At 41.0% G+C, this 14435-nt stretch overlaps 1 protein-coding gene across 8 annotated transcripts in view; it reads left to right on the top strand.

Moving 5' to 3' along the window:
• Positions 1-14435, top strand: part of TBC1D32 (TBC1 domain family member 32) — a 180170-nt gene that overhangs the window by 111949 nt on the left and 53786 nt on the right. The gene's annotated exons all lie outside the window — the stretch shown is intronic.

The following is a 14435-nucleotide window of genomic DNA, read 5'->3' as shown; positions in this document are numbered from 1 at the left end:
ACCTGAGAACATCACTGTCCAAGAATATGACATGGAAATTGTGCCTATCAAGGGAAGAGAAAATATGGTGGCAGACATCCTGTTCAGGTAAGAGAATTATGACTCAACATCTAAGGATCAGCCAGTGGCTGACCCTCCTGCATCATTGTAAGAAGGGAGCTATGACCATAAAAACCTTTCAGTGTCAACTAGAAAAGGATTCACTGTTGTGTAAGAACAGAAGAGTGGCTATACTGGGTCAGACCAATGGTCCATCTAGCCCGGTACCCTGTCTTGGAACAGTGGCCAATGCCAAATGCGTCAGAGGGAATGTGACACTTTGTGCCTTGGGGGAACACCCTGCACTCCCATGTTCATCCTTATAAAATGATTGTGTGATATCCAATGCAAAGTTTGTCATGTCAGGTGTCTTCGGAAGGCTCATGATGCACTGAGCATTGATGTTATAGGTTGTAATTTCATGTATATAGTTATGAGGCTGAAAATGTGTCCCCATGGCTTAAAAAAAGCCCAGGCAAAACTCTCCAGGAACAGAGGGGCAGTTCGCACCTCATCAGGGCATTTATGGGACAAACCCAGTCCAGCCTCACAGGAATAAAGGACACTGGCCTTGGCAGCAAAAAAGGATCTGTTGGACTCTCTCGAGTGAGTCACCCCCCTTCCCTTGGTCAGTCAGGGATTAGGATGAGTTAATGCTCACCTGACCCTGGGGGGGGAGGGGGGGAGCAAAGCCAAGAGGGAAAAAACAAAATGATAAGAGGGAGAGACATTTGTCATGCTCTTCCACTCTCTTCCACCTCCATCTACAGACATCATCACTAAGTGACTGAAGTGCTGATCAAAGGGGAGAGCCTGGCTGAAGGGCAACCAGCCAGCCTGTGGTGAGAAGCTTCTAAATTTGTAAGGGCACTGAAAGTGTTCAAAATCAGCTTAGAATGTGTTTTGCTTTTATTTCATTTGACCAAATCTAACTTGTTGTGCTTTGACTTATAATCACTCAAAATCTATTTTTGTAGTTAACAGATTTGTTTGTTTGTTCTACCTGAAGCAGTGCATTTGGTTTGAAGTGTGTCAGACTCCCCTTGGGATAACAAGTCTGGTACATATCAATTTCTTTGTTAAATTGATGAACTCATATAAGCTTGCATCATCCAGCGGGCATAACTGGACATTGAAAGATGGAGGTTCCTAGGGTTGTGTCTGGGACCAGAGATATTGGCTAGTGTTATTCGGTTGTACAATGCAAGGAGCAGCTTACATGCTAGAGGCTGTGCATGAACAGCCCAGGAGTGGGGATTTTCACAGCAGAGCAGGGTAAGGCTGGCTCCCAGAGTCGGGGATTGGAGTGACCTAGCAGATCACCAGTCCAGATAACACTAGGGGAATGTCACAGGGACTTAACAGAACAGGGCAATTATCAAATGAACTATCCTTTTATCCAGTCTCAGCATCTGGCAGTCAGAGGTTTAAGGACACCTAGAGCATGGGGTTGCATTCTTGACCATCTTGGCTAATAGCCATTGATGGACCTATCCTCCGTGCACTTATCTGATTCTTTTTTTAACCCAGTTATACTTTTGGCCTTCACAACATCCAGTGGCAATGAATTCCACAGATTGACTGTTTGAAGAAGTACTTCCTTTTGTTTGTTTTAAACCTGCTGCCTATTAATTTCATCAGGTGACCCCTGATTCTTGTGTTATGTGAAGGGGTAAATAACATTTCCTTATTCACTTTCTCCGCACCATTCATGATTTTATAGACCTCTATCATATCCCGCTCAGTTGTCTCTTTTCCAAGCTGAACAGTCCCAGTCTTTTTTTTTTTTGTCACATAGAAGCTGTTCCATAGCTCTAATCATTTTTATTTCCCTTCTCTGTACCTTTTCCAATTCTAATATAACTTTTCTGAGATGGGGCGACCACAAATTATATGCAGTAATCAAGGTGTAGGAGTACCTTTGGATTTATTTAGTGGCATTATGATATTTATTGTCTTATCTATCCTGTTCTTAATGGTTCCCAACATAGTTAGCTTTTTGACTGCAGCTGCATATTGTGTGGATGGTGTCAGAGAACTATCCACAATGTCTCGAGGATCTCTTTATTGAATGATAAGAGCTAATTTAGACTCCATAATTTTGTATGTGTAGTTGGGATTATGTTTTCCAAAGTGCACTGCTTTGCATTCATCAACATTGAATTGGATCTGCCATTTTCTTGCCCAGTCTCCCAGTTTTGTGAGATCCTCTTCACAGTCTTCTTTGGACTTAACTATCTTGAGTAGTTTTGTGTGGTCTGTAAACTTTGCCATCTCACTGTTGACCCCTTTTTTCCAGAACATTTATGAATATGTTGAACAGCACTGGTCCTAGTACAGATCCCTGAGGGACCTGACTGTTTCTCTCTCTACATTGTGAAAAGTTATCATTTATTCCTACCCTTTCTTTTCTGTCTTTTAACCTGTTACTGATCCATGAGAGGACCTTTCCTCTTATCTTCTGACTTCTTACTTTGCTAAAGAGCCTTTGGTGAGGGACCTTGTCAAAGGCTTTCTGAAAATCCATTACCCTATATCCACTGGATCACCCTTGTCTATGTGTTTGTTGGCCCCCTCCAAGAATTCTAATAGAGTTGTGAGGCATGATTTCCCTTTACAAAAGCCATGTTGACTCTTCCCAAGCAAGTTGTGGTCATCTGTGTGTCTGATAATTTTGTTCTTGACTGTAGTTTAAATCAATTTGCCTGGTACTGAGGTTAGGTTTACCAGCCTGTAATTCCCAAGATTGCCTCTGGAGACTTCTTTAAAAATTGGTGGTGTTAGCTATCCTCCAGTCATCAGGTGCAGAGGCTGAATTAAGTGATAGATTACATAGCACACTTAGTAGGTCAACAACTCCTAACATCAACAGCAACTCCTAATGGGCCTGACAAATTCACTGTACCTGACATACCACTTCCATGGTATTTGCCCATAAATGATGCTGTCAGACTCCTTAGGTCTTGAACCCAGGCCTACAAGGTTGCTGAGTAAGAGCCTTACCCCCGTGCCATAACATTGCAAGGTCAGATGAGGGAACTGCAACTGAGACCTCACTACCAGAGGCTGCACCTGCTGAATCAGTGGGATCGAGTGACTAGAAGCAGACTGCTTGGACCCCACTTGGCATAAATCTTCTTATTCCTTTCCCACCCTTTGTCTGAACAACTAGCTGCTAGATCTCTTACCACCGAGCTCTCTGAGACCAAGTTCTTGCTTCTTTGCTTGGCTTCTACTCCTTGTTCCTTTCACCACCCCTCATCTCCTCTCCTACCATGCCCTGCTCTTTGTTTCTGCTCTTTCTTCCTTTTCTTGACCCCTGCAGCTGTCTCCATCTGGCTCCGACACTTGGTGTGGCCTCTGACTCTGGCTCTGACACTTGGTGTGGCCTCTGACTCTGGTTTTCAATTTGGTGCGACTCCCATCCATGACCCTGATTCTACCCTAGGCTCCAACCGCTTGGTCAGATTGCCCTATTACAAAAAGAAAAGGAGGACTTGTGGCACCTTAGAGACTAACAAATTTATTTGAACATAAGCTTTCGTGAGCTACAGCTCACTATTACAGGCTCTGTCATGTGAAGTCTCTAATAAAAGCTTTTGTCATACTGATCCTCATAATTGTAACAAGCTGCATGTACAAATAATATTTAAGGAGTTGTGTATATGTACTAAAAAATGATTTAAAGTCTATCACCAACCAAAGAGAAAAATACCTTTCTTCCAGACAGGAGGTAAGATGTGTATCTGTCAAAATGTAAAGTAAGCATTGTAAGCCAGCACCGTGAAGCCCCATTTACATGGGAAGTCAACAGGAGTGTGGGAAATCAATAGGGAGACAAGACGCATGAAATTGAACAAAAGGGGGTTGCCCTGTCTCATGAGGCAGACAGTGAACTTTGGGGAATTTAAGAGGAAGACAAAAAAGCACCTTGTTCTGCACTAAGCAAGTAAATGGATAACATGTTTTCATTTACGAAAAGGTCATCCCAACCAGCCCTGCTTGAAAATGCTACAAGCTAACCATCTGTCTAAAGTAGCTTAAGTTTAGTATCTAAGAATCTTATGATTTTGTTTCATATGCAACCCTTCTGTTTCCATTATCCTTACTCACTATCTCTTAAATCTTAATCTTTGATAATAAACTTATGATTGTTTTCACTATAACTATAACTCAATGCTCTGGTATTATACAAAGAGCTGATCCTAGGTTGAATCATTCAAGCTGGTAAGTACACTGTTCCTTTGGGAACAGCAAACCTGCTTTTACTATGTGTGATCAGTGCATAATGGGCTGAACACTACAGGGGGAATGCTCCACAGGGACTAGGGAACTGGGGTGCACCGTTAGTTAACTTGCAAGGCAAAGTAAGAGCTAGCATAGCTCAGAGGAGATTGTTTGAGTAACAGACCTCAGGGGTCAGGGAGCAAACACTCAGTTAAGCACCAGCAAATGTCTTGGTCTGGAGGCAGGGAGGTAACAAGGTGATTCTCAGTTCTGGGCACCCTGAGAACCATCAGATTCACCTCTGCAGGTGACCAACTGAACCCCTGAAGCATAAGATTTTAGAAACATCTGACATGAACCAGAAGGGACCCCCAGGACTGCTGAGCCCTTCCCTCACCATTACAAGCAACATGGTTATATGATTGCACTCATAAATTTGTTCAGTTCTCTCTTTAAAAAATTAAGTTGTTTGCCCCCACGACTCCTTGTTCTTGTTCTTGTGCCAGAATTGTCCTTTAGATTAAATACCTCTCTCTTCATCCTCCCTGATGTTTATCAGCCTGATGTATTTATAGAGAGCAAGCATATCCCCTCTCTGCCTTCGTTTTCCTAAGCCAAAACAACCTCTTTTTAGTGTAATAAAATAAGTCCTCCTGATCATCCTCTTCTCTGCAGTTATCCAATTTGAATTAATCTTTTTTGAACGTGGATGACCAGAATTGTACACAAAACCTTCCAAATGAGGTTTTACCAGTGCCTTGTACTATGGCATTAATACTACTTTGTCTCTACAGGAAATGCCTCACCTGATATATCCTTTTAGGATTACATTTGCCTTTTTCGCAGGCACATTACAGTAGCTCATAGTCATGCTGTGATCAGCCGACACAGCCAGGTCTCTATCCTCCTCAGTAACTTCCATCTGATGAGCCCCTGTCTTATAGCAGAAATTCGTATTATGAGATCCTTAGCGGATGACCTTGCACTACTATTAAATTTCATCCCCTTTTCATTACTTCAGTCTTCAAGGTCATTCAGTTCTTCCTCTGCTTTGGTACCTGTGTTTTCAGTGCTCTGTTGCATCTATACCCGTCTTAATCATCTTCTTCCTCCAGTTTTGTTAACTCCGATACCTTCCTCAGTGCACTAGCTGTGATCATTTTCAATGTTTGGGACCAGGCTCTTTTTGCTGACTCTTTATGATGTTTTGATACCAGTGTTTCAAGGAGTTCCCACATCTGTCTTGCACTTCTGATATGAGTGTTTTCCAGTGCCTGTGCGAAGAACATGGGTTTATAATTTCTAATAATTTTATGAATATGTGATCTAATTATTAAGGGAATCATGCATACTGTAGTGAGATGAGGACTCACCGGTACGGCGCCTCCTGCTGGTCATCTGGGAATTAGCTCTTTTCCAGCGTACGGAACACCCTCTGCTGGCCGGTGTCTCGCCTGCTGCTGGCCCCGTGTCCCTCCTAGACCCCAGTGCCCTTTACGTCAGTGTTCTGCCCCAGCAGTACCCCCACACGATCTGGGTCTCCTCTCCCAGGGAACCTCCCAACCTTCTAAATCCACCTCACTTCAGTGGCTCCTGCCAGTCATCATCTAGCCCCCACTCACTGGGGCAGACTGCAGTCTGTAATGGCCGTTCATCATTGGCAAGGGGTTAGGACCTGCTGCCTTTGCCTATCCCAGTCTGTACCTCTGTAGACCCAGTACCTTTGATAGGCCTTTAACAAGGCCTGCAGCCTGGGGGTTTACCAGGCTGGAGCTCACCAGCTCCTTTGCCCTTCCCCAGCACTGCTACGCTTCAGGTACCTTGTTTCCAGGCATCTAGCCCTTCCCACTCCAGGGCTAGAGTAAGACTCCTCCAGCTTCTGGCCCACAGCCCTCTTATCAGGGCCAGCTGGGCCTTAATTAAGCTGGCCACAGCTGTAGCTGCTTCCCCAATCAGCCTAGCTTGACTGCTTTTAACCTCAGTTTTACTGGAGTGGGGCAGGCGCCCCACTACAATGGCCATTTTAGGTTATTGAAATGTGTGAATGAACTGGTTCAGTTTAATAAGGGACTGTTAGGAAAGAAGCAGGAAATTAAACAATTGTCAGTGATAATCCATTTCTAGATAAAGAACCTCAAGGGAGCTGAGGAAACAATATCCCAGTCCAGATATAAGAGTGGCTTAGCTAATTGGAACTTACAAAACTTGCAAGGAAAGAATAAGGCTTAGGTAAGACCCAAGTTTGTGGTTCCTTTGGGTGATGAAACAAGTTTTGTTTGTTTGTTTGAATCTATTTTGAGTCACTTTAATCAGCTACTGGTCACCAAAAGGGAAATCTTGCGGGGAACCAAGGTCAAATGTACCTGCCAGAGGAGCCGCATTTGGGAAACTGGGAGATGCAACTGAGAGATCCGGTCTAAGAGTGACTTCGACCCTTAAAAGAGGTGAAGGAAGCCAAGCCTGTCACCTGGCAAGTGCATTTGAGAAGGATTGAAAAGAGATCTAAAGTGCAGCTCACCCTGTAACTGTGATAGCCTGCCTTAGTGCCTTTGGTGCCTGTGTTTGGCAGTAGACTATGCCAATGACTGACCACAAAATCAGTTACATTATCATCTGGGAATTGACCACAAAGTCAAAGGATGCCAGGTTTGCTTCCAGATGTGATCCTGAGCTTCATGGAAGAATGATAAATGTCTCCAATCCCTTTTCAGGACACCCCAAGCAGTTTCCACTATGTCCAGCATGAAGCTGCCCCAGAATATTTTGAAGGATAAATCCTTGAAACAGAAGTAGGAGTCAGCCCAGACACCTGATCACCTGTAAGTCAGTGTCACCACCAAACCCCACTTTCCCTCTGGGAATAGTAATGGAGCAGCTTTGTCATGAAAATGTTCCACACTTCCTTGTTTGAAGTCAAATGTAAGCTGCTCAACACACTGAGCCCTAATATTTGGAAGTTGATGGTAATGGTGTTCCTATTGTTCATTCATATTTTTGGGTTGGAGACAGTGATTCCAGATGCAATATGTGCTCATCAATTTAGCTAAGTCACACTAGGCTACAAATTCTTCAAGCTTCAGCATTGAGGTGTTCCTCTGGCCATACATTAGCATTTGCAATTGAAAAAAATACGTCCTCCCTGACCAGGTCATTGGCTGTCTCTCCTACCTTCAGCACAAAAGGTTGTTGTTGGAAATAATGGTGGCTGGAGAGAAGGCAGGCTGTTCTCATGGTGGTGCACCCAAAACCGTGACCTTCAGCATTGGGATTTTTTGGTGTCATTTTTACCAAGCCATGGTTGCAGTCCACAAAGCTGTAGATTGCCAGGGCTTGTTAGACAATGGCCTGGTGAAGCTATGGAAGAAAGCCTCTAACCTGATGAAATCTCTCTCCACCATGGAAATATTAGGAACTCAGAAGGCTGATGAATGAGAGTTGATGGGAATGTAAACATCTATGTTGGTAATGCACAAAAAGGAGTGGAATCCACCTCATTCTGTCTTAACTGAGTTGCCTCTTCAGTGCTGATGAGATTAAAGAGGAATATAAACATTTTTGCCACTAAAGTAGGAAGAGATACAACTCACAGAGGAACAGAACTGTTGAGTAAAAAGGTGGCATTTTCAGAAAGTCACTTTTCAAAGTATGTCATACTTTAGAAAGGTGGTCAATATAACTAACAAACATAAGAAAGCTTAGAGGAAAGCCGATATGTGTTCCCTTTACAGAGAGACTGTGCAACCCAGGGTACCAGAATTTCACCTGTACTTATAACGTAAAGTAATCTAGGGGTTTTAGTGCCAAAGTAACAGAAAACTTAGTAAGTAATCTGTAAAGGAAGAGATTCAGTGTAAAGATTATGAAATAAGGAACTTTCTAGTACTAGTTTGTGTTAATGTGGCTCAAGTCAGCAATGATCAAAAGTTGCTAAATTCTCAGGGCTTTTCATTCTCATAAACTCTGTATAATGAGTTTATAGTTTTTGATGACTGTAGTTCACTGAGAGTCAGGGTTTTTCTTTCCCAAGCACTCCGTAGAAAGGATAAACAAATGGAAGCCCACAACTCAAACCAGTAAGTGTATTTTATATGAATTTCTGTCAGTTTAATAAAGATAAATTGAAATCTAATACATTTTAAAATAGATTTTTTTCTAGCATAAAAATATGCTGACTTTTTCACACCTACTTTCTTGCATCTCTCACATTGACCTCCCAACCTTCTAAGCAGTTTTTCTTAAAAGTTGGAATAAAATTGAAATGTGTGCATAATCAGTTTATTTGTACGCAGCATTTTTACTAGTTTGTTCTCTTTGCTTGGGCTATATGAAATTAGTGTTGAAAACTGTCAGTATATCCTACTGAGTTTAAAAAGAAACAAGCAATTGTGAAGAAAAACAATTTTAATCTGAAAACAGAACACTTGATGTTTAAAACAGTGAGCTTCCAAAGGAAAGAACAGAGATTTATTCTTTTGTGCTTTGTACTGGGCCATATCCAATGTCAAAAGCTGATGTGCATTATTTTCCATAACATCATTGAAAAGATATCAAAGTGACAACTGAGAATTTAAAGCAAATATTGTATTTTGTTAACATGAATCCAAAAGATGTATACTGAATAAATATATTTGCATTGAACAGCATGGGGAATAGCTAAGCAAGAAAGTACCTATGAAAGCATGTTTGTATATCACATGGATTCTGGAAAAGCATAAAGAAGTGTTATGGTACAGGAAGAGAGCATTACGGCCATGGAAACTGAATGACTTGAAAAGCAATTTAATTATTCCCAAAAATACTACCACAAAATAATACTTTAACTGAGGAAGGTACTGCTAACCCCACGGTGCTAAAAGCTCTCGTTCAAATGCAGTAGATCTGAATGGGGCTATTTCAGAAACAGCAAAATTCCGGCTAACTGTGTTGGTTTGGGAACGCTTGTTTTTAATAAAATATATTTTATGGGAGACTTGGTATGATGTTTGCTCAGCATGTATATTATGAGTAGATAAATTTATTAGGATTATTTGTTTTTCCTTTTTTGTTTATGAAGGTGAACAAGAGCCACAAACATTGAGTTTTGAAGTGAATTTAGAGAAGGGAGTGTATAAAACTTTCTGTCCAGGTATAGTTCTACGCACAGTACCATGACGGACAGCAATGGAACAATGGTTGTGTCTTGCAGTAGACTGTATTACTTGCAGTACTTTAGCAATCCTGAGTTTGTATGCCATGAGTATGCACAATTTTCTTTTTGATCTGGTTGAAAAAAATGACGAATTACTCAGTTGATTTTCATTTTAATGAAGATTTACTTTGCTCTGCAATATTTTTTACTTCCAAAACCAGAGAGCTCTGGATTCCAGAAAGAGCCCAACTGAAAGTAGCATCAGCATAAGTAGCTAAAGTAAACTTTTAGGTGATAAAGCACACAAACTACAGCAACTTAGAACAACCTATCATTTTACATAAATAATATCTCAAAAGAAATGTCTTGTCCTGTGAAAGCCCTCAATTTACTTCATAACCAAGTTTATTTTAATACACTCCACTTAGGTATTTTTTTCTCTCACAAACTTGATTGTGTTTTCACAGACCCCTGCTGGGCACTATTAATATACATGAATACTTACAGATGGCTGAAATCAATTTTGTTCTAGAATTTGAAAAAAAAACAAAAAACTGCTTAGCAGTTGAACTGTCACTTCTTCCATTAATTCAATCACTGAACTAAAGTATTTGGCTGTTGGTTCAAGCATGTGGGTGCCTTCCAATAAAAAAGATCAAATTAAAATATTCTGTATTGACTTTAAATTTTGTGAATTATTCAATCTTTTAAGCTTGTGACATTGCTCCAATTTATTATTTGAGCATGACATATTTCATTGATCTGAATGTGAACAGTCATATCTTAAATGTACTGTTACAAGTGAACTGCAAGTTTTCCCAAGAGAAGCTCTTTAGTTTCCATGTCTTAGTCTAAGCAGTAATTTTTTTCTTGTTTTAATTATGTTATGCTAATTGTGGCCCCAATTATACAAAGGCTTAAGTACAACAGTAGCGTTACTCTCAGAATGTAAAGTTAAACACATGCATATATTTTTTCAAGAGTGGGGCCATGCTGCTACATAAATATTAGCATGTTAATCTATACTGAATCCAAGAAGAGGAAAAAGAAGAAAGCTTTTACAAATGTCTAATTTCAATGGCAAATGCTGCATCACAGAGTGGCTGAACTATGGCAGCAGCAGAAGGGGCTTTTATGTGATAATTCTGAAAATAGTATTTCTTTTGAAAAATACCCTGAACAAGAAACAGTTTGGCAGAGTTCGCCATCCTCAGGGATCCAAACTCCTCTGCTCTGGACTAGAAAATATTGCAGTCTCTAAACTAATTTTTTTTCAGGTACCCAAAAAATGAACATAAGGTTGTGCTTTAATGAGTCCCATAGAATAAATATGCTTGTGCTGTCTACATTAATTTTTATAAACGTATGATTTTGTTAGGGGGCTTATTCCTTCACCCTCTCAGTTCCCTGATCCTTCTCGCATGAACAGAGAGCAACAATACCCGAAGTCCAAAGGTGAAAACAATTTGATGTTTATTGGGGTGACCTTCCAGCAAGCTTAAATCCAAGTTCCTTTTTCCTTATTTTTCAAATCCCAACTTACCTCCTGTTTTCCCCTAATTTATATAGTAGCAATCTCAGCTATACCTTAACCAATCATTTTACTGAAATTTACCTAACCAATCCTAACATATTGTAACATGATTAGCTAACCAATTATATCCCACCACCTTAATTAGTTTACACCCAGCAAAATTAATTATACAGCAGACAGAAACAATCACAGAACCAGACAGAGACCATGCAAATAAACAATAGTAAAGGGGGAACTATAATAACAAAACAATACAGAAGTGAGGATTTTACAAGTACATCTGTAAAGACATAAGGGTTTCCCAGCTGTGTCTATTGATAAGTGAGTTCTTACCAGACAGAAAACTATCAAATTAAATTTCTTTTTACATCTTCTAGGCTCTTCCCTTTCTCTGGAGGTGATAGATAGGATCACCTTTCCAACAGCCCCAGATTGCCTTATTTCAATGTGACTAGGTTGGAATGTGATGATGTGACCATACACTTCCCAGCTTATGTCTGCCTCTGCTGCTTAGCCAAAGGCCTTAGCCTAAGAACAGGGCCTCAGACTGTCACAGTGAGAGAAGGCCCTTACACAGATTCTTTGTTTTATACCTCTATAACTAGCTAAATGATAAACATATACCTAAATTCTTAAAGTATAGGTTTTTACAGACAGGCTTGAATATCTATATCCTAACAGATTTCAGGGGGAAAAAGAATGGTATTAAATATATGCAACAGTCCTATTCAAACAGAAGAGGGAAATAACCCAATTTCTGTGAAGTCTCTATTGCTTTGATGTAGAAAGAATCATAGAATCATAGAATATCAGGGTTGGAAGGGACCTCCGGAGGTCATCTAGTCCAACCCCCTGCCCAAAGCAGGACCAATCCCCAATTAAATCATCCCAGCCAGGGCTTTGTCAAGCCTGACCTTAAAAACTTCTAAGGAAAGAGATTCCACCACCTCCCTAGGTAATGCATTCCAGTGTTTCACCACCCTCCTAGTGAAAAAGTTTTTCCTAATATCCAACCTAAACCTCCCCCACTGTAACTTGAGACCATTACTCCTTGTTCTGTCATCTGCTATCACTGAGAACAGTCTAGATCCATCCTCTTTGGAACCCCCTTTCAGGTAGATGAAAGCAGCTATCAAATCCCTCCTCATTCTTCTCTTCCGCAGACTAAATCCCAGTTCCCTCAGCCTCTCCTCATAAATCATGTGTTCCAGTCCCATAATCATTTTTGTTGCCCTCCGCTGGTCTCTTTCCAATTTTTCCACATCCTTCTTGTAGTGTGGGGCACAAAACTGGACACAGTACTCCAGATGAGGCCTCACCAATAGAGGGGAATGATCACGTCCCTTGATCTGCTGGCAATACCCCTACTTATACATCCCAAAATGCCATTGGTGTTCTTGGCAACAAGGGCACACTGTTGACTCATATCCAGCTTCTTGTCCACTGTAACTCCTAGGTCCTTTTATGCAGAACTGCTGCCTAACGATTCGGTCCCTAGTCTGTAGTGGTGCATGGGATTCTTCCTTCCTACATGCAGAACTCTGCACTTGTCCTTGTTGAACCTCATCAGTTTCTTTTGGCCCAATCCTCCAATTTGTCTAGGGCCCTCTGAAAAGAGACTGATCTTTCTTGGTAAAAATGTAGTGTTTCTCAATGTGAACTTGGTGTTACAACAATCATCATTTTCTATACCAACTGCCATTGCATATACTCTCCTTGTTACTACTGCAGTGAAATCAATAGTTGTATAATTAAAGTTCTTGAAGACTTCTTTAGAGCTGATTCCTATGCATTAAAGTTCCATATGTCTTTGTTTCCCCAGTGGGAAAAACTCCGGCATACAGAGTAGAGTCTGTAATCTCCCAGCAACTTCCTACAATATTTACAACTGTGGATTGACAAGACATAGATTTCTGTATGCAAAAATAGACAGTGTACAGTCTTTCTTAGTGGCATTTTTCTTCCTTAATTTAAGGCATTTTTGATAGACTGGATCTGTAAAAATGTGATTCCTGTGAACCTTTTGGACAATTAAACCAGCAGTGTATATAATTTAATGACAATAGATTAGGTTAAACAGTGGCTGGAGAAACTGTAAACATGATTATCTTTATGCATTTTTAATTGTTATTCTTAGGAGTGGTGAGGGGGTATTGTAAACTGAGGGCAAGATCAGAGCCTTTTGAAATCTGAATTGTCTTGGTGGTGATACCTGTCTTTGGGTCATGCTCTCCTTGTTACATTTTCACTGGTGCTACCTTGAGTTCTGAATTTAGGTCATTATTGTTCCCTACATGGGATATCCCCATAGAGGAGATGGGAAGGCTTCATTTGCATTCTTCTGTTTAAAGTAGTGATGTACTTTGCCCAGCTATCGAAGTATAAAGGGATGCAGTCTCCCCAAACCTACAGGTAATTTTAAGTTTGAGAAGAGCCTGTACAATTACAGTGGCTCTCAATCCCTTAGCAGTTCTTCAGGATGCCTTCTACGTGATCAAGAAAAGCAGGGAAAGCTAATGCTGACAGGGTGAGCACTAAGTTATTGGCTATTATCCTACAAGGGAGGTAGGTACAATTCCTTGGGTAGTGTCACATTCTGGGATGAAATACAGATCGGTGAGGAATTGTCACCTCTTACCCTGTAACCCGGAGTGCCTCACAATGTCTTGCTACTGTTGCCCTCTGCCTGGGATGCCCACAGACAGCAACAAGCATGTACTTTATGTATTAGGCAGCCCTGGTCCAATGGTTTGGATTCTGGAGCCTGACTAGACTTCCACTGATCCCCACCTGCCTTGGTTAACAACTGATAAGGTGACTTCACACTCTCCCCCGCCCCGAATTTTTCCCCAAAAGGTGTTCTGGAATGCCCAACCTTGTCATGGAACAAGAGAGGAATGATAAGGTTCGTTGCTCCTTTGAAGAGTCAGTATACAACAGTTTGATACTTTAACTGGAGTTACCAAACAGTTCAGTTCAAACACAGCACTGGGTTGGTTTATATAATTCCAAAGAGATGGCTATTAAATGAGTACAAGGATTAAAGTCAGAAATGGTTACAGGAGAAATAAAGATAAAATGCCTTCTGGCAACTAAAACTTAACAAACTAGACTTGATTCAAGGTAAAATCGTCACCATGTGCTTTCACCAAGATGGCTGACTGAACCCTTGGGCCAGAATCTATCTCCCTACATGTCAAAGGGCTGGTACCTTTGTCGTCTTAGGTGAAAGATAACTTAGGGTGTCTTGGCCCCTCTCTTCTATAGTCCAATAAATCTTTGAAATGGATTCGTCTGAAGGATATGTCCAGATGAGTCTCTTCCCAGCTGTGAGGTAGGCTACATGGAGCCTGTCTTGAAGGAAGTTTTCTGTTGCTTCTTCCCCTCCTGGAGTTGTCTGCTAAAATGTAAATTATTTTAGTTCCTGCCCCCTCCGGTGCAACTTAATGAACATTTAAAAATTTCCTCCTCTGTTGTGATAATGTAGGGTTTGTCTCCACCACTTGT

This window comes from Lepidochelys kempii, chromosome 3, assembly GCF_965140285.1.
Source record: "Lepidochelys kempii isolate rLepKem1 chromosome 3, rLepKem1.hap1, whole genome shotgun sequence".
Lineage (NCBI taxonomy): Eukaryota > Metazoa > Chordata > Testudines > Cheloniidae > Lepidochelys > Lepidochelys kempii.
The sequence above is the reverse complement of the archived record's forward strand: the minus strand, read 5'-3'. Positions and strand labels throughout refer to the sequence as shown.